The sequence below is a fragment of the Oncorhynchus gorbuscha genome, linkage group LG23, assembly GCF_021184085.1.
Source record: "Oncorhynchus gorbuscha isolate QuinsamMale2020 ecotype Even-year linkage group LG23, OgorEven_v1.0, whole genome shotgun sequence".
NCBI classification, from domain to species: Eukaryota; Metazoa; Chordata; class Actinopteri; order Salmoniformes; family Salmonidae; genus Oncorhynchus; species Oncorhynchus gorbuscha.
In genome coordinates, this window is record NC_060195.1 from 66,172,694 (window position 1) to 66,196,653 (window position 23,960).

The window sequence follows — 23,960 nt, forward strand, 5'->3', positions numbered from 1 at the left end:
TTTTTGCTATGTCACTATCGGGTATTGTTTGTAGATGGTTGAGGGGGAAAAAAACGATTTCATCCATTTTAGAATAAGGCTGTTGCGTGTGGTAAAAGTCAAGGAGTCTGAATACTTTCCGAATGCATTGTATGTCAGACGGTATGGTACAACTCACCGCTTCTCCCTCTGGTCCCTGGGGTCCTGCTGGTCCTTTGGCCCCTGGGGGCCCCATCGGTCCCATTGGCCCAGCCACTGGCTGCACCACAGAGCCGTCCCCTAGCCTCACAACCTGGGCAGCTGGCCCCCCAGGGCCAGGAGGGCCAGGGGGGACCAGGTACACCACGGTCCCCCTTGGAGCCTGGGTAACCAAACCCAGAACTGCCCTGTGGGAAGAAAACAATCAACTACCTATTTAATCTGATCACTTCAATGACTAGCGAAGATGAAGTCAAATAAAAAGAAGCTGGGAAGGACAAAGTCAAAACATACCTTCAAGCCTTTGTCTCCCTGAAAGGAAAAGGAGACAAAGACAAGTTGTAAGTAATGTTGAAACTATTACATGTGTCTCAGAGGCATGTATGTGGTCTGTCTGAATCAGATGTAATCAGCTATGGGGGTCATCAGTTATAGGGGTTGTATAACACACAGTACTGTGCCAGACAGTACCTTTTCTCCACGTTCTCCTCCGCCTGATGAAGAGCCAGAGGAAGAAGCAGAGCTGGAGAAAGACCCCGATTCCCCTTTGGCCCGACGGGACCTCTGTCCCCTGGACTGCCCTTCTCCCCTCTGTCCCCCTTCAATCCGTTAGAACCAGTAGGGCCTGACGACACACAGAGAGACACAGAGAGAGGAAGAGTTGGGTGTTAGAATAGACGTCAGAAGTAACATCGTTGTCATCATCGGCATGAATGTTGCTGTCATCGTCACTTTCACTCGCATCCTCTATCCTCAGTTAGCATCCTACTACCCTTTGTCCTCCCCTTCCGCAGAGTTTCATGCCAACCTACTCCACAGAGTTCCATGCCAACCTGCTCCACAGAGTTCCATGCCAACCTGCTCCACAGAGTTCCATGTCAATCTATTCCACAGAGTTCCATGCCAATCTATTCCACACAGTTCCATGCCAACCTACTCCACAGAGTTCCATGCAGACAGGACATGCTGAGGATGGCATGATGAGATCTCATCAACCTAGTCCAGTGCAGATTCCCTGAACTCTGACATGGAGTGGTAAGGGTATACTGTCCTGAAATCAGGGACTGGTTGTCAGGGAACTCCACTGGACCTCATTGGAGAGAGTTTATGATATAGCCTGACAGACGGACGGACAGACAGACAGACAACGTTTCCAGTGACCTACCTGGTTGACCTCCTGACCCTGGTCTGGACTCTACTGAGGTCTGATGATTCCCGTCACCTACAGTCAATAAACACACTTACCTGCATGCCTAGTTCGTACACTAGAAAACGCTAACAGTGATCAACAATCCCCTGGCGGGTAGGAGCGTTGGGCCAGTAACCGAAAGGTTGCTGGATCGAATCCCCAAGCTGACAAGTTAAAAATCTATTGTTCAGCCCCTGAGCAAGGTAGTTAACCCACTGTTCCCCAGGCACCAATGACGTGGATTTCGACTAAGGCAGCCCCCCCCCCCCCCCCCCCCTCAGAGGGGTTAAATGGGTAAGATACATTTCAGTTGAATACATTTAGTTGTACAACTGACTAGGTATCCCCCATTCCTTTTCCTTTCCAATCAGCCACTCTTGAAGGAAAATTAAAGGTAATGTCTACCTTCTCCACTAGAAGGTGCTAGTGTGCTGTATATCCCAGCATACTGTATGTAACGAGCAACAAGGTTCTCGTGTTACACTAGGTACATATTTCCCTGATAGATAGTTGCACAATTTTTACATCAATAGTTTTTGTTAGCACTGCAGTTACTCTAAATATAGCTTAGTTGGTTCACTATTATATGCGCATTTTCAATAAACCTAAGTAATATTTTAAAGGATAACTTTACAGATGATATCATCATTGTTCGACTCAGCCCACTGACCTGTCTCTGAGAGCCTGTCGCTCACTGATGATGTCAGAGGGGGCTCTGGCACCGGTCGGAGAGATGGAGGGGTGGTCTGACAGGAGGGAGGAGAGGAAGGTTAGACAGGACAGACAGACCCTGATCCAATAGTTTCACAGTAAATCCTTCCTTCTATTTCCACATCACAGAATAGATTAACAGGACAACATAGGATAAAGAAGATTCCTTTACAGTTTTGCCGGTCTCTCTTCTGTCCCCATCCCCACTGCCAAAGTCACCTGAGGCCTGAGAGAGAGAGACAGAGGAAGAGAGAGAGAGAGACAGCAGAAGAGAGAGAGAGAGACAGCAAGACAAACAGAGACAAGTCAAGGCATTTGAGAAAACGTTAGTTGACATGAATCATATCATATTCCTTCTAAACTGTGTCTGGTTCTACAGTCTAATCACTCACAGCGTCTGAGTCATCATCATCTTCACAGAGTAGCTCAGCTGCTCGAGGGTTACCCACCACGTTCAGCTCAGCGATCGCCCCCTGCACAACATGCACAGACACACACACAGTGACACAGACAAACACACTGATGGCTGTGAGAAAGGAGATACTGTATAGCCATTGGTGCAGTATGAATTTAATGATGCTAGTCAGGATCAAAGCCATTAATATACAATCAAATGTAAAGAGGATGTGTCTGACTGACCGTGGCCTTAAACTCAGAACAGACAGAGTCTTGCTGAAACAACAGACTGGGCTCTAAATCTCTCCCAGGGGCCTGGTAGAGTTAGACTATGAGAATGAAATCATGGTAGTTCTAAAATGACAGGGTTCTAAATCTCTCCCAGGGGCCTGGTAGAGTTAGACTATGAGAATGTCAGGGTTCTAAAACTCTCCCAGGGGCCTGGTAGAGTTAGACTATGAGAATGACAGGGTTCTAAATCTCACCCAGGGGCCTGATAGAGTTAGACTATGAGAATGCACGTTTCAACACACTGTCTGTTAAAAACAGCAGGTGTTAGTGAGATGAAACCTAAACCCACACGTTGTTTGGGGGTAAATCCTCACTATTCGCTCCCTCAGGAATCTCAGTCAGGTATGTGTCACTGGCAACAGGAAAGCCAGACAGCCAGTCACATCTTACTAACACAGCACTACTAACCCCTCCTCCCTCTAGTAAATCTATTTGCTGACCTGGCCTGACGTCTGGCCTTTCAACTTTGACCCCTCAGCATAGTCACTGACCCGTCTAAACACGTGATGGTCACATGGGGTTTGACACCAGAGCGAGGGTTGAGGGTGGGGGTGCAGAACAACAGAGACTTTAGAGGAAGAGTTATACATACCAATGTTTTACATGAGAGAACAATAAAGATGTTTTACATGAGAGAACAATAAAGATGTTTTACATGAGGGAACAATAAAGATGTTTTACATGAGGGAACAATAAAGTTTGAGGTAAATATGTGTGGTCAGGTCAGCATTAGAGGTGTGGTTGGCGATCCATACTGTACCTCGAACCTGTCAGGGTCCGCGCCTCCCGCCTGACCCACGAAGATGCCCGCCCCGCTGTCCAGCTCCATGTCATCCGGCGAGCGCTCCAACTTCACCGTCTTCCCAGAGGCGTCGCACCCCATGAAGAAGGTCACCTGGTCGTTGAACACGGACAGAGAGAACTTGGTCCAGGAGACTAGGTCCAGGGAGGGCACGGTGAAACTAGCGGCCAGGTACGAGGCCTCAGAGTCGGGCTCTGTGTAGTAGAACAGAATCTTCTGATTCCTGCCGTCAGCGTCCGGGGCGCTCAGCTTCACCCCCACGTACATGAACTTCTGGGAGGCGTCTGTGATGGAGAAGAGGACCCCGGGGCTGGAGGGGAGGATTTGGAAGACCAGGGAGAAGTCTCTGTAGAAGGGGTTGGGGAGGTGGGCCAGGGCCGGCTGTCCCGCAGCAGTCAGCCCGTCCTGCCCTCCGAAGTAGTAGGCGGGTTTCCCCCCCGGACCGGCCTGGGAATCATCAGGAGGCAGGTCTCCGATCAGCTGCAGTAGAGTCACACCACTCTCTACTGCAGGGGAGGAGACAGGACAGGAGGTGAGGTTACACACACGAAGCAAGCGCTTAGAGTACAGGAGTCCCATTGTCCCAGTCCAGAAACAAAGCACTAGCCCTAACTTAGGTCCCAGGGCACTGTGTAGATCTGAAAACATTGGATAAATAATAAATATGTCACCTTGCATTCTGATTTGTCCAATTCTTTCAGACTAGTCTACATGAAGTGCCCAGGGCTTCTTTCAGACTAGCCTACATGGAGTACCTAGGACTTATTTCAGACTAGTCTACATGAAGTACCTAGGACTTCTTTCAGACTAGTCTACATGTAGTGCCCAGGGCGTCTTTCAGATCTAGTCTACATGTAGTGCCCAGGGCGTCTTTCAGATCTAGTCTACATGTAGTGCCCAGGGCTTCTTTCAGACTAGTCTACATGAAGTGCCCAGGTCTTCTTTCAGACTAGTCTACATGAAGTGCCCAGGTCTTCTTTCAGATATAGTCTACATGAAGTGCCCAGGGCTTCTTTCAGATCTAGTCTACATGTAGTGCCCAGGGCTTCTTTCAGACTAGTCTACATGAAGTGCCCAGGGCTTCTTTCAGATCTAGTCTACATGAAGTGCCCAGGGCTTCTTTCAGATCTAGTCTACATGAAGTGCCCAGGGCTTCTTTCAGATCTAGTCTACATGAAGTGCCCAGGGCTTCTTTCAGACTAGTCTACATGAAGTGCCCAGGGCTTCTTTCAGATCTAGTCTACATGAAGTGCCCAGGGCTTCTTTCAGATCTAGTCTACATGTGCCCAGGGCTTCTTTCAGATCTAGTCTACATGAAGTGCCCAGGGCTTCTTTCAGATCTAGTCTACATGAAGTGCCCAGGGCTTCTTTCAGATTATGTATTTAAGTGCCCAGGGCTTCTTTTAACCTAGTCTACATTTCTTTCAGATCTAGTCTACATGAAGTGCCCAGGGCTTCTTTCAGATCTAGTCTACATGAAGTGCCCAGGGCTTCTTTCAGATCTAGTTACAGAAGTGCCCAGGGCTTCTTTCAGATCTTCTACATGAAGTGCCCAGGGCTTCTTTCAGATCTAGTCTACATGAAGTGCCCAGGGCTTAGATCTAGTCTGACTGTTGCCCAGGGCTTCTTTCAGATCTAGTCTACATGATTTGCCCAGGGCTTCTTTCAGATCTAGTCTACATGAAGTGCCCAGGGCTTCTTTCAGACTAGTCTACATGTAGTGCCCAGGGCTTCTTTCAGACTAGTCTACATGATGCCCAGGGCTTCTTTCAGACTAGTCTACATGTAGTGCCCAGGGCTTCTTTCAGATCTAGTCTACATGTAGTGCCCAGGGCTTCTTTCAGACTAGTCTACATGTAGTGCCCAGGGCTTCTTTCAGACTAGTCTACATGAAGTGCCCAGGGCTTCTTTCAGACTAGTCTACATGAAGTGCCCAGGGCTTCTTTCAGACTAGTCTACATGAAGTGCCCAGGGGCTTCTTTCAGACTAGTCTACATGAAGTGCCCAGGGCTTCTTTCAGACTAGTCTACATGTAGTGCCCAGGGCTTCTTTCAGACTAGTCTACATGTAGTGCCCAGGGCTTCTTTCAGATCTAGTCTACATGAAGTGCCCAGGGCTTCTTTCAGACTCTACATTCTTTATGTATTTATTTATTTTACCTTTATTTAACCAGGCAAGTCAGTTAAGAACAAATTCTTATTTTCAATGACGGGGAACTGGGTTAACTTTTCAGAGAACGACAGATTTGTACCTTGTCAGCTCGGGGTTTGAACTTGCATTCCGGTTAGTCCAATGCCTAACATGTAGTGCTTCTTTCAGATCAAGTCTACATGAAGTGCCCAGGGCTTCTTTCAGATCTAGTCTACATGAAGTGCCCAGGGCTTCTTTCAGACTAGTCTACATGTAGTGCCCAGGGCTTCTTTCAGATCAAGTCTACATGAAGTGCCCAGGGCTTCTTTCAGATCTAGTCTACATGTAGTGCCCAGGGCTTCTTTCAGATATAGTCTACATGAAGTGCCCAGGGCTTCTTTCAGATCTAGTCTACATGAAGTGCCCAGGGCTTCTTTCAGACTAGTCTACATGTAGTGCCCAGGGCTTCTTTCAGATCTAGTCTCATGTAGTGCCCAGGGCTTCTTTCAGATCAAGTCTACATGAAGTGCCCAGGGCTTCTTTCAGATCAAGTCTACATGAAGTGCCCAGGGCTTCTTTCAGACTAGTCTACATGTAGTGCCCAGGGCTTCTTTCAGATCTAGTCTACATGTAGTGCCCAGGGCTTCTTTCAGACTAGTCTACATGTAGTGCCCAGGGCTTCTTTCAGATCTAGTCTACATGTAGTGCCCAGGGCTTCTTTCAGATCTAGTCTACATGAAGTGCCCAGGGCTTCTTTCAGATCTAGTCTACATGTAGTGCCCAGGGCTTCTTTCAGATCTAGTCTACATGAAGTGCCCAGGGCTTCTTTCAGATCTAGTCTACATGAAGTGCCCAGGGCTTCTTTCAGATCTAGTCTACATGTAGTGCCCAGGGCTTCTTTCAGATCTAGTCTACATGTAGTGCCCAGGGCTTCTTTCAGATCTAGTCTACATGAAGACAAGATCTTTGGTAAACTACTGGTAGCTTTGCAACCCTAGTTCTACCTGGAATCAAAAAGGGTTCTACTATGGGGACAGCCGAATAATCATTTTAGCTTCTAGACAGCTCCTTTTTTTCTAAGCTTGTACCATCTTCCTTTACCATACCCCCAAACTTAACCCTCAGCTGAACAGCCAAACTGATCCTGAGTCAGTTGTTAAGGGCATAGAGTAAGCATACACAGAGTACTTTATCATTGACATGAAGTTACCGAAGGGTACAAGGGCACAGTGCAGTAGCAGTAGCAGATTAGAAAGCATTATGCCTTGATTGGTGTGCTGTGCTTCACCAAGTGACTTAGCCAGGATGAGTGCCTCAGGCCATACCCATACATGTGCAGTGGAGTAAACATGGCCACTGGGCAAAAACTGGTTGAATCAACGTTGTTTCCACATCGTTTCAACAACAATAAAACAATATGTGATGATGCTCACATTATCTTTCAAGCGCAGCAGCAAGCCTGACTGACCAAGCTAGGTAGTAGATGCAAAATAAAAGCAAAAATAAGGCTTTATGGAGAGAGTTTTGGGGTTCAGCAGGCAAAGACTGTGTCAAATGAACTTGGGCTGTTTTAGCATGGAAAAATATCTGACTGTAATCCAGTTCCCATGGACTCAAATAGCCTAGAGGGAAATGAGGAAATTACATGCGACTAACCATCACATTCACATGAAATAGCACCTCTAGGGAACTAAACACTGGACAGACAGACATCCTCTCATGGGTGAACTGTCAGAGTAGATTTATGACAGATGTTTAAAGAAAAGCCCACACTGTACAATGTGAATGTCACACGAACCAGAGATACTTGAGATTTCCTATCCCTCCAGTGATGTAAACTTAAACAGGGGAAGTGAACTCCGTAACACAAGTCATTAAGTCTCAGAGGATCTAGACTGAACCATGAGGAGTTATTCCAATAGCTAATAGTGTATCCTAAAGGGGATCTAACTTCTCAATGGCCAAAAGTGGCATTCATAAGTAAGTGCAATATCATATCATACTTAAGCAATAAGTATCGGTTAAAAATCGCATTCTAGCCAGTGTCTATTCTACAAGTTACCACGGGCTAAATCTATGAATGCCCTTTCAGGTGGTTGAGTAAGCCTACATTTTAAAATGCATCATGTCTCATATTAGTATCATACTTCCAGCTGTGACTTGTGTGAATGGTATTTATTGGACTATTGGATACTACTTGGGTGCAGCCCTTGGACAGCAACCAATTCAGAAGGACTATTGTACTACATCCTAAAAGTAATTGGAACAAGAGACTCAACACTTTTTGGACTAATCTCAAACATGTGTTTCCACACACTAACACAGCAACACCACTTACTCTGTACAGCCTGTACTCACTCCCACACCATATTGCTAAGCCAGCTAGGGTCTCACTGGACACTGCTGTTATGCTATCTACATTCTAAACCTGCAAGTCAACCGAAGCTTAGCTGAAGATCCTGTGGGATTTCAGCCAATTAGTGTGAGTCAGAGAGGGTGAGGGGGAGGCAGCTTCTCATCGGATGCACCTGTTATTGGTCCATCTGACAGGGCGCTATGGCAGTCACAGCTGTGGTCCGGTTAGCCCAACACTAACCAAACACTACCGTAGATACTAACCCAACACTACTGCAGCCACTAACCCAACACTACCGCAGACACTAACCCAACACTACCGCAGACACTAACCCAACACTACCGCAGATACTAACCCAACACTACCGCAGATACTAACCCAACACTACCGCAGACACTAACCCAGCACTACGACAGACACTAACCCGACACTACCGCAGACACTAACCCGACACTACCGCAGACACTAACCCGACACTACCGCAGACACTAACCCGACACTACCGCAGACACTAACCCAACACTACCGCAGACACTAACCCAACACTACCAGACACTACTGCAGACACTAACCCAACCCTACCCCAACACTACCGCAGACACTAACCCAACACTACCGCAGACACTAACCCAACACTACCAGACACTACTGCAGACACTAACCCAACCCTACCCCAACACTACCGCAGACACTAACCCAACACTACCGCAGACACTAACCCAACACTACCGCAGACACTAACCCAACACTACCGCAGACACTAACCCAACACTACCGCAGACACTAACCCAACACTACCGCAGACACTAACCCAACACTACCGCAGACACTAAACCAACACTACCGCAGACACTAAACCAACACTACCGCAGACACTAAACCAACACTACCGCAGACACTAACTCAACACTACCGCAGACACTAACTCAACACTACCGCAGACACTAAACCAACACTACCGCAGACACTAAACCAACACTACCGCAGACACTAACTCAACACTACCGCAGACACTAAACCAACACTACCAGACACTACTGCAGACACTAACCCAACACTACTGCAGACACTAACCCAACCCTACCCCAACATTACCGCAGACACTAACCCAACACTACCACAGACACTACCGCAGACACTAACCCAACCCTACCCCAACACTACCGCAGACACTAACCCAACACTACCGCAGACACTAACCCAACACTACCGCAGACACTAACTCAACACTACCGCAGACACTAACTCAACACTACCGCAGACACTAACTCAACACTACCGCAGACACTAACTCAACACTACCACAGACACTACCGCAGACACTAACCCAACCCTACCGCAGACACTAACCCAACCCTACCGCAGACACTAACCCAACCCTACCGCAGACACTACCCCAACACTACCGCAGACACTACCCCAACACTACCGCAGACACTACCCCAACACTACCGCAGACACTAACCCAACACTACCGCAGACACTAACCCAACACTACCGCAGACACTAACCCAACACTACCACAGACACTACTGCAGACACTAACCCAACACTACCGCAGACACTAACCCAACCCTACCCCAACACTACTGCAGACACTACTGCAGACACTAACCCAACACTACCGTAGACACTAACCCAACACTACCGTAGACACTAAACCAACACTACCGCAGACACTAAACCAACACTACCGCAGACACTAAACCAACACTACCGCAGACACTGACCCAACACTACCGCAGACACTGACCCAACACTACCGCAGACACTAACCCAACACTACCGCAGACACTAACCCAACACTACCGCAGACACTAAACCAACACTACCGCAGACACTAACCCAACACTACCACAGACACTAAACCAACATTACCGCAGACACTAACCCAACACTACCGCAGACACTAACCCAACACTACCGCAGACACTAACTCAACACTACCGCAGACACTAAACCAACACTACCGCAGACACTAAACCAACACTACCGAGACACTAAACCATCATTTACATTTACATTTAAGTCATTTAGAGACGCTCTTATCCAGAGCGACTTACAAATTGGTGCATTCACCTTATGACATCCAGTGGAACAGTCACTTTACAATAGTGCATCTAAATCTTAAAGGGGGGTGAGAGGGATTACTTATCCTATCCTAGGTATTCCTTAAAGAGGTGGGGTTTCAGGTGTCTCCGGAAGGTGGTGATTGACTCCGCTGTCCTGGCGTCGTGAGGGAGTTTGTTCCACCATTGGGGGGCCAGAGCAGCGAACAGTTTTGACTGGGCTGAGCGGGAACTGTACTTCCTCAGTGGTAAGGAGGCGAGCAGACCAGAGGTGGATGAACGCAGTGCCCTTGTTTGGGTGTAGGGCCTGATCAGAGCCTGGAGGTACTGAGGTGCCGTTCCCCTCACAGCTCCGCAGGCAAGCACCATGGTCTTGTAGCGGATGCGAGCTTCAACTGGAAGCCAGTGGAGAGAACGGAGGAGCGGGGTGACGTGAGAGAACTTGGGAAGGTTGAACACCAGACGGGCTGCGGCGTTCTGGATGAGTTGAAGGGGTTTAATGGCACAGGCATGGAGCGCAGCCAACAGCGAGTTGCAGTAATCCAGACGGGAGATGACAAGTGCCTGGATTAGGACCTGCGCCGCTTCCTGTGTGAGGCAGGGTCGTACTCTGCGGATGTTGTAGAGCATGAACCTACAGGAACGGGCCACCGCCTTGATGTTGGTTGAGAACGACAGGGTGTTGTCCAGGATCACGCCAAGGTTCTTAGCGCTCTGGGAGGAGGACACAATGGAGTTGTCAACCGTGATGGCGAGATCATGGAACGGGCAGTCCTTCCCCGGGAGGAAGAGCAGCTCCGTCTTGCCGAGGTTCAGCTTGAGGTGGTGATCCGTCATCCACACTGATATGTCTGCCAGACATGCAGAGATGCGATTCGCCACCTGGTCATCAGAAGGGGGAAAGGAGAAGATTAATTGTGTGTCGTCTGCATAGCAATGATAGGAGAGACCATGTGAGGTTATGACAGAGCCAAGTGACTTGGTGTATAGCGAGAATAGGAGAGGGCCTAGAACAGAGCCCTGGGGATACCAGTGGTGAGAGCGCGTGGTGAGGAGACAGATTCTCGCCACGCCACCTGGTAGGAGCGACCTGTCAGGTAGGATACAATCCAAGCGTGGGCCGCGCCGAGATGCCCAACTCGGAGAGGTTGGAGAGGAGGATCTGATGGTTCACAGTATCGAAGGCAGTCGATAGATCTAGAAGGATGAGAGCAGAGGAGAGAGAGTTAGCTTTAGCAGTGCGGAGCGCCTCCGTGATACAGAGGAGAGCAGTCTCAGTTGAATGACTAGTCTTGAAACCTGACTGATTTGGATCAAGAAGGTCATTCAGAGAGAGATAGCGGGAGAGCTGGCCAAGGACGGCACGTTCAAGAGTTTTGGAGAGAAAAGAAAGAAGGGATACTGGTCTGTAATTGTTGACATCGGAGGGATCGAGTGTAGGTTTTTTCAGAAGGGGTGCAACTCTCGCTCTCTTGAAGACGGAAGGGACGTAGCCAGCGGTCAGGGATGAGTTGATGAGCGAGGTGAGGTAAGGGAGAAGGTCTCCGGAAATGGTCTGGAGAAGAGAGGAGGGGATAGGGTCAAGCGGGCAGGTTGTTGGGCGGCCGGCCGTCACAAGACGCCAGATTTCATCTGGAGAGAGAGGGGAGAAAGAGGTCAGAGCACAGGGTAGGGCAGTGTGAGCAGAACCAGAGGTGTCGTTTGACTTAGCAAACGAGGATCGGATGTCATCGACCTTTTCAAAATGGTTGACGAAGTCATCTGCAGAGAGGGAGGAGGGGAAGGTGGCAAAGAGCTTCCTAGGGTTAGAGGCAGATGCTTGGAATTTAGAGTGGTAGAAAGTGGCTTTAGCAGCAGAGACGGAGGAGGAAAATGTAGAGAGGAGGGAGTGAAAGGATGCCAGGTCCGCAGGGAGGCGGTTTTCCTCCATTTCCGCTCGGCTGCCCGGAGCCCTGTTCTGTGAGCTCGCAATGAGTCATCGAGCCACGGAGCGGGAGGGGAGGGCCGAGCCGGCCTGGAGGATAGGGGACATAGAGAGTCAAAGGATGCAGAGAGGGAGGAGAGGAGGGTTGAGGAGGCAGAATCAGGAGATAGGTTGGAGAAGGTTTGAGCAGAGGGAAGAGATGATAGGATGGAAGAGGAGAGAGTAGCGGGGGAGAGAGAGCGAAGGTTGGGACGGAGCGATACCATCCGAGTAGGGGCAGTGTGGGAGGTGTTGGATGAGAGCGAGAGGGAAAAGGATGCAAGGTATTGGTCGGAGACTTGGAGCGGAGTTGCAATGAGGTTAGTGGAAGAACAGCATCTAGTAAAGATGAGGTCGAGCGTATTGCCTGCCTTGTGAGTAGGGGGGGAAGGTGAGAGGGTGAGGTCAAAAGAGGAGAGGAGTGGAAAGAAGGAGGCAGAGAGGAATGAGTCAAAGGTAGACGTGGGGAGGTTAAAGTCGCCCAGAACTGTGAGAGGTGAGTCGTCCTCAGGAAAGGAGCTTTTCAAGGCATCAAGCTCATTGATGAACTCTCCGAGGAACCTGGAGGGCGATAAATGATAAGGATGTTAAGCTTGAAAGGGCTGGTAACTGTGACAGCATGGAATTCAAAGGAGGCGATAGACAGATGGGTAAGGGAGAAAGAGAGAATGACCACTTGGGAGAGATGAGGATCCCGGTGCCACCACCCCGCTGACCAGAAGCTCTCGGGGTGTGCGAGAACACGTGGGCGGACGAAGAGAGAGCAGTAGGAGTAGCAGTGTTGTCTGTGGTGATCCATGTTTCCGTCAGTGCCAAGAAGTCGAGGGACTGGAGGGAGGCATAGGCTGAGATGAACTCTGCCTTGTTGGCCGCAGATCGGCAGTTCCAGAGGCTACCGGAGACCTGGAACTCCACGTGGGTCGTGCGCGCTGGGACCACCAGATTAGGGTGGCCGCGCCATACGGTGTGGAGCGTTTGTATGGTCTGTGCAGAGAGGAGAGAACAGGGATAGACAGACACATAGTTGACAGGCTACAGAAGAGGCTACGCTAATGCAAAGGAGATTGGAATGACAAGTGGACTACACGTCTCGAATGTTCAGAAAGTTAAGATTACGTAGCAAGAATCTTATTGACTAAAATGATTAAAATGATACAGTACTGCTGAAGTAGGCTAGCTGGCAGTGGGTGCGTTGTTGACACTACACTAATCAAGTCGTTCCGTTGAGTGTAATAGTTTTGACAGTGCTGCTATTCAGGGCTAGCTGGCTAGCTAGCAGTGTTGTTTACGTTACGTTGCGTTAAAAGAACGACAATAGCTGGCTAGCTAACCTAGAAAATCGCTCTAGACTACACAATTATCTTTGATACAAAGACGGCTATGTAGCTAGCTATGTAGCTAGCTACGATCAAACAAATCAAACCGTTGTACTGTAAAGAAATGAAATGAAAATGTGATACTACCTGTGAATGCGACCAACACTACCGCAGTCACTAAACCAACACTACCGTAGACACTAAACCAACACTACCGCAGACACTAAACCAACATTACCGCAGACACTAACCCAACACTACCGCAGACACTAACCAACACTACCGCAGACACTAACCAACACTACCATAGACACTAACCCAACACTACCGCAGACACTAACCCAACACTACCGCAGACACTAACCCAACACTACCGCAGACACTAACCCAACACTACCGCAGACACTAACCCAACACTACCGCAGACACTAACCAACACTACCGCAGACACTAACCCAACACTACCGCAGACACTAATCCAACACTACCGCAGACACTAATCCAACACTACCGCAGACACTAAACCAACCGCACACTAAACCAACACTACCGCAGACACTAAAACCCAACACTACCGCAGACACTAACCCAACACTACCGCAGACACTAACCCAACACTACCGCAGACACTAATCCAACACTAACACTAATCCGCAGACACTAATCCAACACTACCGCAGACACTAATCCAACACTACACGCCCAGACACTAATCCAACACTACCGCAGACACTAAACCAACACTACCGCCAGACACTAAACCAACAACACACTACCGCAGACACTAACCCAACACTACACTAACCCAACACTACCGCAGACACTAACCCAACACTACCGCAGACACTAACCCAACACTACCGCAGACACTAACCCAACACTACCGCAGACACTAAACCAACACTACCGCAGACACTAAACCAACACTACCGCAGACACTAACCCAACACTACCGTAGACACTAAACCAACACTACCGCAGACACTAACCCAACACTAACCCAAGTCACAAAAGAGCCTCAGGGAGTAACTGATTTCTGTCTACCAAACATAACAAAGAACGATAATGAAAAAGTTAGATAAGAGAGGCAGAACAAAAGAGGAATATGGAATGTATCCACTATAGCTGTCAGAAAGTATTGCCAGTTACATACCAGCCATGTTTACCAACATGGATGTCATAACAGAGAATCCATCGACTCACTCACTTGTACTGCACTATACAAAATCAACTGGGACTGAGTTGCACTGCATTGAATGGGGATTCCCATGCAGGCAGATGTCGTGTTGACAGGAGAACGTGGGAACACCACCACCACATCCCAGGATCACATTTCATTTCAGTCATTTAGCAGCTGAGTAACATGGGACCAGGGTGGCTGGCCAGGCAGGCAGCTTCCCTTCCCTGTTCCCAATCTGACATGATTCCATGATTCTCCACACTGGTCTGATCCTTCACGCTATCCTGGCAACGCTCAGAGACGTTCAACAGCACTGCAGTAGTAGGGAACCTTACAGCGTTCCAGGATTCCCAGTCAGATATAGATTAAGGGAATATCCTGTCAATTACGTACTGCAGATGTGTCCCACCCAATAGGGAATATATTCCCACCTCCCCCAGATTGGGAAATCCATGGCCTACAGTGTACATTTTAAATTTGCAAAAAAATCTAAAAACCTATTTTTGCTTTGTCATTATGGGGTATTGTGTGTAGATTGATGAGGAAAATAAACAATTTAATCAATTTTAGAATAAGACTGCAAATTGGAAAAAGTGAAGGGGTCTGAATACTGAATGCACTTTATGTCTGTCAGATAGTCACCTGATCCCTGTATGTCACCTGCTATATCATGAACTTCCATATTTGGAATAACAATGTGTATAACAATGTGTGGTGGGTGGTTTCTGTGAGGCACAAAATGGCTGCCATGTTGTATCACCCAGGTAGGTGCTAGTGGATGAGGGTGAGTTACGGTATGAAGTACTTTAGGACATGATGGAAACGAATACAATCTAGAAAAAACATTAGAAATCTTGTAGCTACAAAAACCCTGCTTGCCAAAGAATACATACACCAACCTGCAGTCATTCATATCCATAACAATACAATACACTGAGAATGAATCAATCTTCCTTAGTGAATAAAGGAAACAGTTACATTTATATCAGTGTTGAAATTTGATATATTTAGCTGTATATACAGTGCATTCAGAAAGTATTCAGACTTTTCAACATTTTGTTACATTACAGCCTTATTCTAAAATGGATTTAAAAAAATGTTTCCCTCATCAATCTACACACAATACCCCATAATGACTTAATGACAAAAAAAGGTTTAGATATTTTTGCAAATGTATTCAAAATAAACAAAATAGGACGTTTACATAAGTATTCATACCCTTTACTCAATTACAGCCTCAAGTCTTCTTGGGTATGACGTTACAAGTTTGGCACACCTGTATTTGGGGAGTTTCTCCCATTTTCCTCTTCAGATCCCCTCAAGCTCTGTCAGGTTGGATGGGGAGCATCGCTGCACCGCTATTTTCAGGTCTCTCCAGAGATGTTCGATCGGGTTCAAGTCCAGACTCTGGCTGGGCCACTCAAGGACATTCTGAGACTCTTCCCGAAAACACTTCTGCGTTGTCTTGGCTGTGTGCTTAGGATCGTTGTGCTTCTGGAAGGTGAACCTTTGTCCCAGTCTGAGGTCCTGAGAACTCTGTACTTTGCTCTGTTCATCTTTCCCTCAATCCTGACTAGTCTCCCAGTCCCTGGCACTGAAAAACATCCACACAGCATGATGCTGCTACCCCCATGCTTCACCGTAGGAATGGTGCCAGGTTTCCTCCAGACATGATGCTTGGCATTTAGGCCAAAGAGTTTAATATTGGTTTCATCAGACCAGAGAATCTTGTTTGGGTTTGGGTTCTTTGTCACCTCCCTGACCAACGCCCTTCTCCCCCGATTGCTCAGAATGATGGAGGCCACTGTGTTCTTGGGGACCTTCATTGTTGCAGAAATGTTTTGGTAACCTACCTCAGATCTGTGCCTCGACACAATCCTGTCTCGGACCTCTACGGACAACTCCTTTGAACTCATGGCTTGGTTTTGGCTCTGACATGCACTGTCAACTGTGGGACCTTATATAGGCAGGTGTGTGCCTTTCCAAATCATGTAAAATCAATTTAATTTACCACAGGTGTACTCCAATCAAGTTGCAGAAACATCTCAAGGATGATCAATGGAAACAGGATGCACCTGAACTCAATTACGAATCTCATAGCAAAGGGTCTAAATACTTATGTAAATGACGTGTTTTTGTTGAGTTTTTTTGCACAAAAAAAACGTTTTTTGCATTGTGATTATGGGGTAATATGTATAGATTGATGAGGGGGAAAAAATTATGTAATCCATTTCAGAATAAGTCTGTAATGTGACAAAATATGGAAAAAGTCAAGGGGCCTGTATACTTTCCGTATGTACAGTATAACGTTATTTTATCCCCTCGCCTCTCTATCCTATCTTCATCTTCTCCTCTTCACTTCTGTTATCCTAGCAAAGAGCTCCCTCTTATAACAAGCCAAGAGGGCATACATAAAATGTCCCGCAACCCAAACATGGACTAAACTACAGTCCATCTAGTTACCTCACGTCTGAGTTTCACTCTGTTTTAAATAAACTTAGGTATGTCACAGTGAACAATAAAAACGTTAACAGAATGCTACCTCCTTGTAAAAGGCTTCATTGCCTCTAGACCGCGCTAAAGAAATGCTGCTGTTCTCTTCGTCTGAAAACTGTAATAAGTAATTGCTTGGGAAAATGAGAAGGCCTAACTAACTGTGTGCAAAGAGCAACAGAAAACTATTTTCCTAATTCAATGATGCATCAGAGAGACCCAGGGGCCGTACACCAAACAACTGTTTGTTTAAACCTCCAGGTTCCAAGATGACAGTGCCAAAAACGACTGTACGGACATAAGAATGTACTTTAATTACAATAATGTAAGTAGCAGGTGGCCTCCTGAGAGGCGCAGTGGTCTAAGGCACTGCATCGCAGCTGTGTCACTAGAGATCCTGGTTAGAGTCCAGGCTCTGTCGCAGCCGGCCGAGACCAGGAGACCCATGGGCCGGTGCACAATTGGCCCAGTGTCATTCGGGTTAGGGAAGGGTTTGGCCGGCAGGTATGTCCTTGCCCCATCGCGCACTAGCGACTCCTGTGGCGGGTCGGGCACAGTGCACACTGACACGGTCGCCAGGTGCACGGTGTTTCCTCCGACACATTGGTGCGGCTGGCTTCCGGGTTGAGCAGGCATTGTGTCAAGAAGCAACCCTTGGTACGGTTGTGTTTCAGAGGACGCACGGCTCGTGACCGTCGCCTCTCGCAAATCCGTACGGGAGTTGCAGCGATGAGACAAGACTGTAACTACCAATTGGATACCACAAAATTGAGGAGAAAAGGGGGCAAAAAATAAAAAAAAAATAAATGTACGTAGCCAAAAGTGAAACCATCATCATTGTTTATTGGTGCTAACTTGCAATGCTTGTTAGAGGTGGTGACGAGCCCATCAAAGACCACAGGCCAGAAAAAGACAGATGTCAGCTGGTGTTTGAGATATAGAGTATCTAACTCCACTTTCCATCCTCTCCAAGGACCCCCCTGTTAGAAAGTCTGAATGGTCCAACCTCTCCAGCTGTGACACATCCCAGAGGACCAGACCAACTGGACCTGGAGAGCTACAGAAAGGGGGAGCAGTGCCAGAACTGAAAGCCCATCAGTTAACACTTCAGAGTGAGGCAACACAGCTGTGACATCTGTGGCATTTCCACTGTTCCCAGGTCAGCCCAAACCCCGGCTATGGTCAGTTAAAAATGATTGATAATGGAACATGAAACAAGAAAGCAGAGCACTCCACAAAGATGACATCACTAAATCCAACCTTGTACATTGGCTCAATTTGCTGAAAATCAGCCCCATTCTGCTATTCAAGCTAATGGTTGGATTGGTCATACATAACATAACATAACATTTGGCGCCACAGCAGCTAGGTTCTCTGGCAAGGGCCCATCTTTCAGAGATTTTGCCCATACTTGGAATCCTCTGGGAATTCAACTGTCTGCAGTGATTTGAGTTGGTATACTGTAGAGCAAGGGTTTTGCTACCTACATACCTATAACATCCATTTAAATAACAGATATTACAAAAATCAAGACTTGTTTATTACGAAACATGATCCACTGCATGATAACATCAATGCGGGCAACACGCATGCTATACCACCCACTTGTTTCCCAGTGAACCAATGTGAACCTTCACATGTAATGAACTGGTAAATCCCGACACAAATGACTCACTCTTTCTCTGTTTTTTTCTTTACTCTTCTTCACACGGATGACTGGACGTTTCATTGACTCATTTCGACCCGTTACATCCAACTGTCACTGACACACTGTGTAAAAATGTGGGTGCGACCCATGACCCCTCGTGGAGATTCCGTGCCCCGGTCTGGTCCGAATCAGACAGTTCCTTGTTGGAAGGGGGCACGCAAGGACACCCTCACCATTTCTCCCAAACCAGAGGACAGAATCGCAACTCTCTTCCCCAGAGCAGATCATTGTCCATGAATCTACCACCCCCAGCCACGCACCCCATACTGTCCATAACAGCACCAGTGTGGATGAGATGAAACCATTGTTCAGACTGCAGTAGTCTGCTCTGCTGAGAAGGCATCATTCACTCCTCCTAGAAACATTCTACACTCCAAACCTCATGCTCACTGATTTCAGACATTGATTGAGTCCCAGAAATACTAGAATACAGTATGGAGGCTGTGTAATATAAAGATGTCAATGAAAGGAAGGTGGCGAATCTCGAATCTCGATAAGGGTCGGATTGATTGTCGCCCACCAAGCCAAATTCCATTGGTACAGATAGTGGCGTGAAAATGCTTTGTAGATTGACAGAGACAAGATGGTTGACCCTCTTCAGCCAGATAGTTGAGTCAAATCTTAAGATGGCTGTTTGTAATAGTTTGTTTCCATCCTTCTACCTATAGGTCCATCATCAGCCTACCCATCAACCCATGCATCCCTTCATCCATCTCCACCTCTCATGCTGATAGGACAAACTTAGTGAACTCAGTAAAACAGGATACTGGAATAGAAAAAGGCACAACAGTGGTAGAGAGGTCTAAGGGACAGTCCCCATAAAGCAGACTAACGTCAACTCCACAACAAAACAGGGACTTTCCATTTAAACTCCCATCTCAAATGACAAGTGAACTCAAGTAAACAAAGGAAAGGGTGCACTGTGTGTGTGTGTGTGTGTGTGTGTGTGTGTGTGTGTGTGTGTGTGTGTGTGTGTGTGTGTGTGTGTGTGTGTGTGTGTGTGTGTGTGTGTGTGTGTGTGTGTGTGTGTGTGTGTGTGTGTGTGTGTGTGTGTGTGTGTGTACAAGTCTAGGAATGCATCCCAGAAGAGAACGACATGCTGACAAGCACGTGCTGTTCCACTGCTTTGCTTGGCAAACAGAAGCACCAAATGAACATGTTCTGAAGTAATTTATCTTGTCGGGCAAAAACAAGACAATCTACGATGAAATGAATACAGCCAATATAAGGAAACAGTCTTTCTATCATGTCTCATATTGACCTATTCTGTCATGTATTACAACTAAAGGAAAACAGTGACATACAGTGGGGCAAAAAAGTATTTAGTCAGCCACCAATGGTGCAAGTTCTCCGACTTAAAAAGATGAGAGAGGCCTGTAATTTTCAACATAGGTACACTTCAATTATGACAGACAAAATGAGAAAATATTTTTAATGAATTTATTTGCAAATGATGGTGAAAAATAGTATATAACTTGCACAATTGGTGGCTGACTAAATACTTTTTTGCCCACTATATATATATATATATATATATATATATATACTAGTACACTGCTATGCATTTCTTTTAAATGAGCCTTCCAAAAATAGTGGCTTTACAGCCTAACCCCTATTTTATAGGACTATGGTTTACGATAACTTTTCAACTTTATCTAAACACCTACCCTACTTGGTAAAAGCAAAGTTAACACGGACAATGAAAAACATTTTCAATAACATACTAAGAAACCTGAGCACTTACAAATCCCCATGGGAAAACAGCTGTGTGATAAATATGGCTTGATGCGTTTTATGTCCTGTGACTCTGAACTCAGACAATCAATACTCCCATGCATACTCAGCAGGGAATGATTTATTGAGCTGCCATAGCCTGCCGAGCTAAAGCCCAGGTAGAGCTTAGAAGTCTTCCTGTCCCTTTGTGGGGCCGAACCCTGGAGAACAGATTCTAAACAGTGTGCATATTCCACTTCTCCATATGCTACTTTACTGCATCACATGAATCACAAGTCCAACCTACAGTACGAGCATATCTGAATACTCATAAATGCTGTAGGAAGAATGCAGGAAATGTATTTTCCACTGTCTGAAAACAACATGCTGTGGCATGATTTTGTCTGATGCTTCGTGTATATTTCATGGATTGTCTCCACTCTACGCAGACAAAACATTATTATTAACGTTAACATTCATACACAACATGCAAATGCTCCCAGGTTGGTGGTCTATAGTGCCGGTCAGTCATGCTTGTGTTCATGTCATACTTCTGAGCACGTGCAGTGGAGTAAGATTGACCCCAAAACAAGGTACAATCATCAGCAGTCCCTGACTGAAAGTCCACACAAGCATTTTGAAGGATAACGCGTGTCTATGCTGCTTCACAAAGGTGTGTTAAACACACACGTGCACATGCCCGCCCACACACACACACACACACACACACACACACACACACACACACACACACACACACACACACACACACACACACACACACACACACACACACACACACACACACACACACACACACACACACACACACACACACAGCTGACCAGACAACCGGATTCAAAATGTATCTCCAAACAGGATACATTCTAACCCGCGGTTTTACCTTTCCGATGACTAACTGACACGCATGGCGGACACCGCAACCCCGCCTCCTGATCCCTGTCGGGCAGCAAATTACACTCTACAGGAAGGCGCCCATCATCCAGGGCTGGCCAGCAGCTGTCTTGCAGGACTTGGCAGAAGCTGCAGCAGGGCAGAAGGGGAACCTTGTCGAGCACCTGGCCAGGCAGCGGGCACCTGGGCACGAGGAGGAGGCAGAGGAACCATTCGGCTCCATGGTGGCACCCCGCCTTGGCCAGCCACGCCCACTCTCTCAGGGCCACGCCAACCTCCTCCACAGAGGTGTGATTCAGGAAGTTGGGCAGCGAGAAATGCTTCGACCCCCTTGATATGCAGATCGGCCAATCAGAGGACACGAGGTGGCAGGTTCCATTGTGGTCATGAGAAGTGATGTCAGAGAGGTTGGTCTTTGGTTCGCCCTGTTTCACCCCCTCAACCCCTGTGAGGTCATCCTCCACCACCCCTGTTAGGTTAGTGGGGAGAACCAAGCTTTCCCTTTCTCCAAGCCCTGACCCCGAACCCGAGCCGGTCCCTGAGCCTACACCAGACTCAGCCTCGATCCAAACCCAGACCCTACACCAGACGCTGAACCAGACCCTGATGCTGAACCCATCTCAGACCCAGACCCAGATCCTTCCTTAGACCCAGACCCAGATCTTTCCTTAGACCCAGACCCAGATCTTTCCTTAGACCCAGACCCATATCCTTCCCCAGACCCAGATCCTTCCTTAGACCCAGATCCTTCCTTAGACCCAGATCCTTCCTTAGACCCAGACCCATATCCTTCCCCAGACCCAGACCCATATCCTTCCCCAGACCCAGATCCTTCCCCAGACTCAGATCCTTCCTTAGACCCAGATCCTTCCTTAGACCCAGATCCTTCCTTAGACCCAGACCCATATCCTTCCCCAGACCTAGACCCATATCCTTCCCCAGACCCAGATCCTTCCCCAGACCCATATCCTTTCTTAGACCCAGACCCTTCCCCAGACCCAGATCCTTCCTTAGACCCAGACCCAGATCCTTCCCCAGACCCAGATCCTTCCCCAGACCCAGATCCTTCCTTAGACCCAGACCCAGATCCTTCTCCAGACCCATATCCTTCCTTAGACCCAGACCCATATCCTTCCCCAGACCCAGATCCTTCCTTAGACCCAGATCCTTCCTTAGACCCAGACCCTTCCCCAGACCCAGATCCTTCCTTAGACCCAGACCCAGATCCTTCCCCAGACCCAGATCCTTCCCCAGACCCAGATCCTTCCTTAGACCCAGACCCAGATCCTTCTCCAGACCCAGATCCTTCCTTAGACCCAGACCCAGATCCTTCCCCAGACCCAGATCCTTCCTTAGACCCAGACCCAGATCCTTCCCCAGACCCAGATCCTTCCTTAGACCCAGACCCAGATCCTTCCCCAGACCCAGACTCCTCCTTATTAACCATCTGTGTGGTAGGGCTCGCCACTCCTCTGTCAGTCCAAGTGGTTGGGGTCGCGTCCCACGTCTGCACAAACTTACGGATCCCATCAGCCACGTTGATGATTTCTGCCCCAACCCCTGCCAGGTTCTCCTCACCTCTCTTGGGCTGTTCTCCTGCCTTGCCCAGTGGCGGAGCCTTCGTTGGGGCTTGGGTAGTAGGATCAGGGTCCTTGTTCCAGAACCAAGCATCCAGACGACCTGCGCTGAGAGCCAGTAGGAGGCCCAACCACAACGTCATCTTAGACATCCCTCTCCTTCAACCCACCGTCACCCAGAACCTCCTAGTCTGAGAGTATAGATTCCACAACAAACACTGGATCACACAAGCACGGAGTTCTGTCTGTGTTCTTACTGTTCCTCCACCTACTAGCCGGCTAGTCAACAGTCACTCAAGCCCCCTCTGTCCATAAGGCACACTGTTAGCATGCACACACACACTGACCCTCCCTCTAGCACTGCTCACTGTTTAACGCCATGCGCCAGTCCACTGCAGAATCACACACACACACACACACACACACACACACACACACACACACACACACACACACACACACACACACACACACAAAATCCACATGAGGAGGCGGGGTTACTGTGCTGGAGAGGGGCTTCATTGGTAAATATGAATTTCTCCCTCACATTCTGGCCCCTCCCTCCTGTTGCTAGGTTGATGAGTGTGTCCCCCTCATACACACAGTCCTCAATGAAGAGAACATGCACACTGACACACACACACACACACACACACACACACACACACACACACACACACACACACACACACACACACACACACACACACACACACACACACACACACACACACACACACACACACACACACACACACACACACACACACACACACACACAGAGAGAGACAGAGAGAGAGGGAGGGAGACCCATTCACTGGGTTCATATAGCCACCACTACCATTACAAATGTGAATAGGTTGGTGAACTCCATCATCTACTCACAGCTCTTGTAAAAATATATGACATATATGGCCATACCTTTGAGGTCATTCATTATTTTACAGCTGTGTGAATGAGTGAGTGACCAAATG

The 23,960-nt window shown here is 47.8% G+C and overlaps 1 pseudogene; it reads right to left on the minus strand.

The window, feature by feature from the left end:
* Positions 1 to 23,329, minus strand: part of LOC124010726 — a 36,041-nt pseudogene extending 12,712 nt beyond the window's left edge.
* Positions 23,330 to 23,960: the final 631 nt, after the last annotated feature.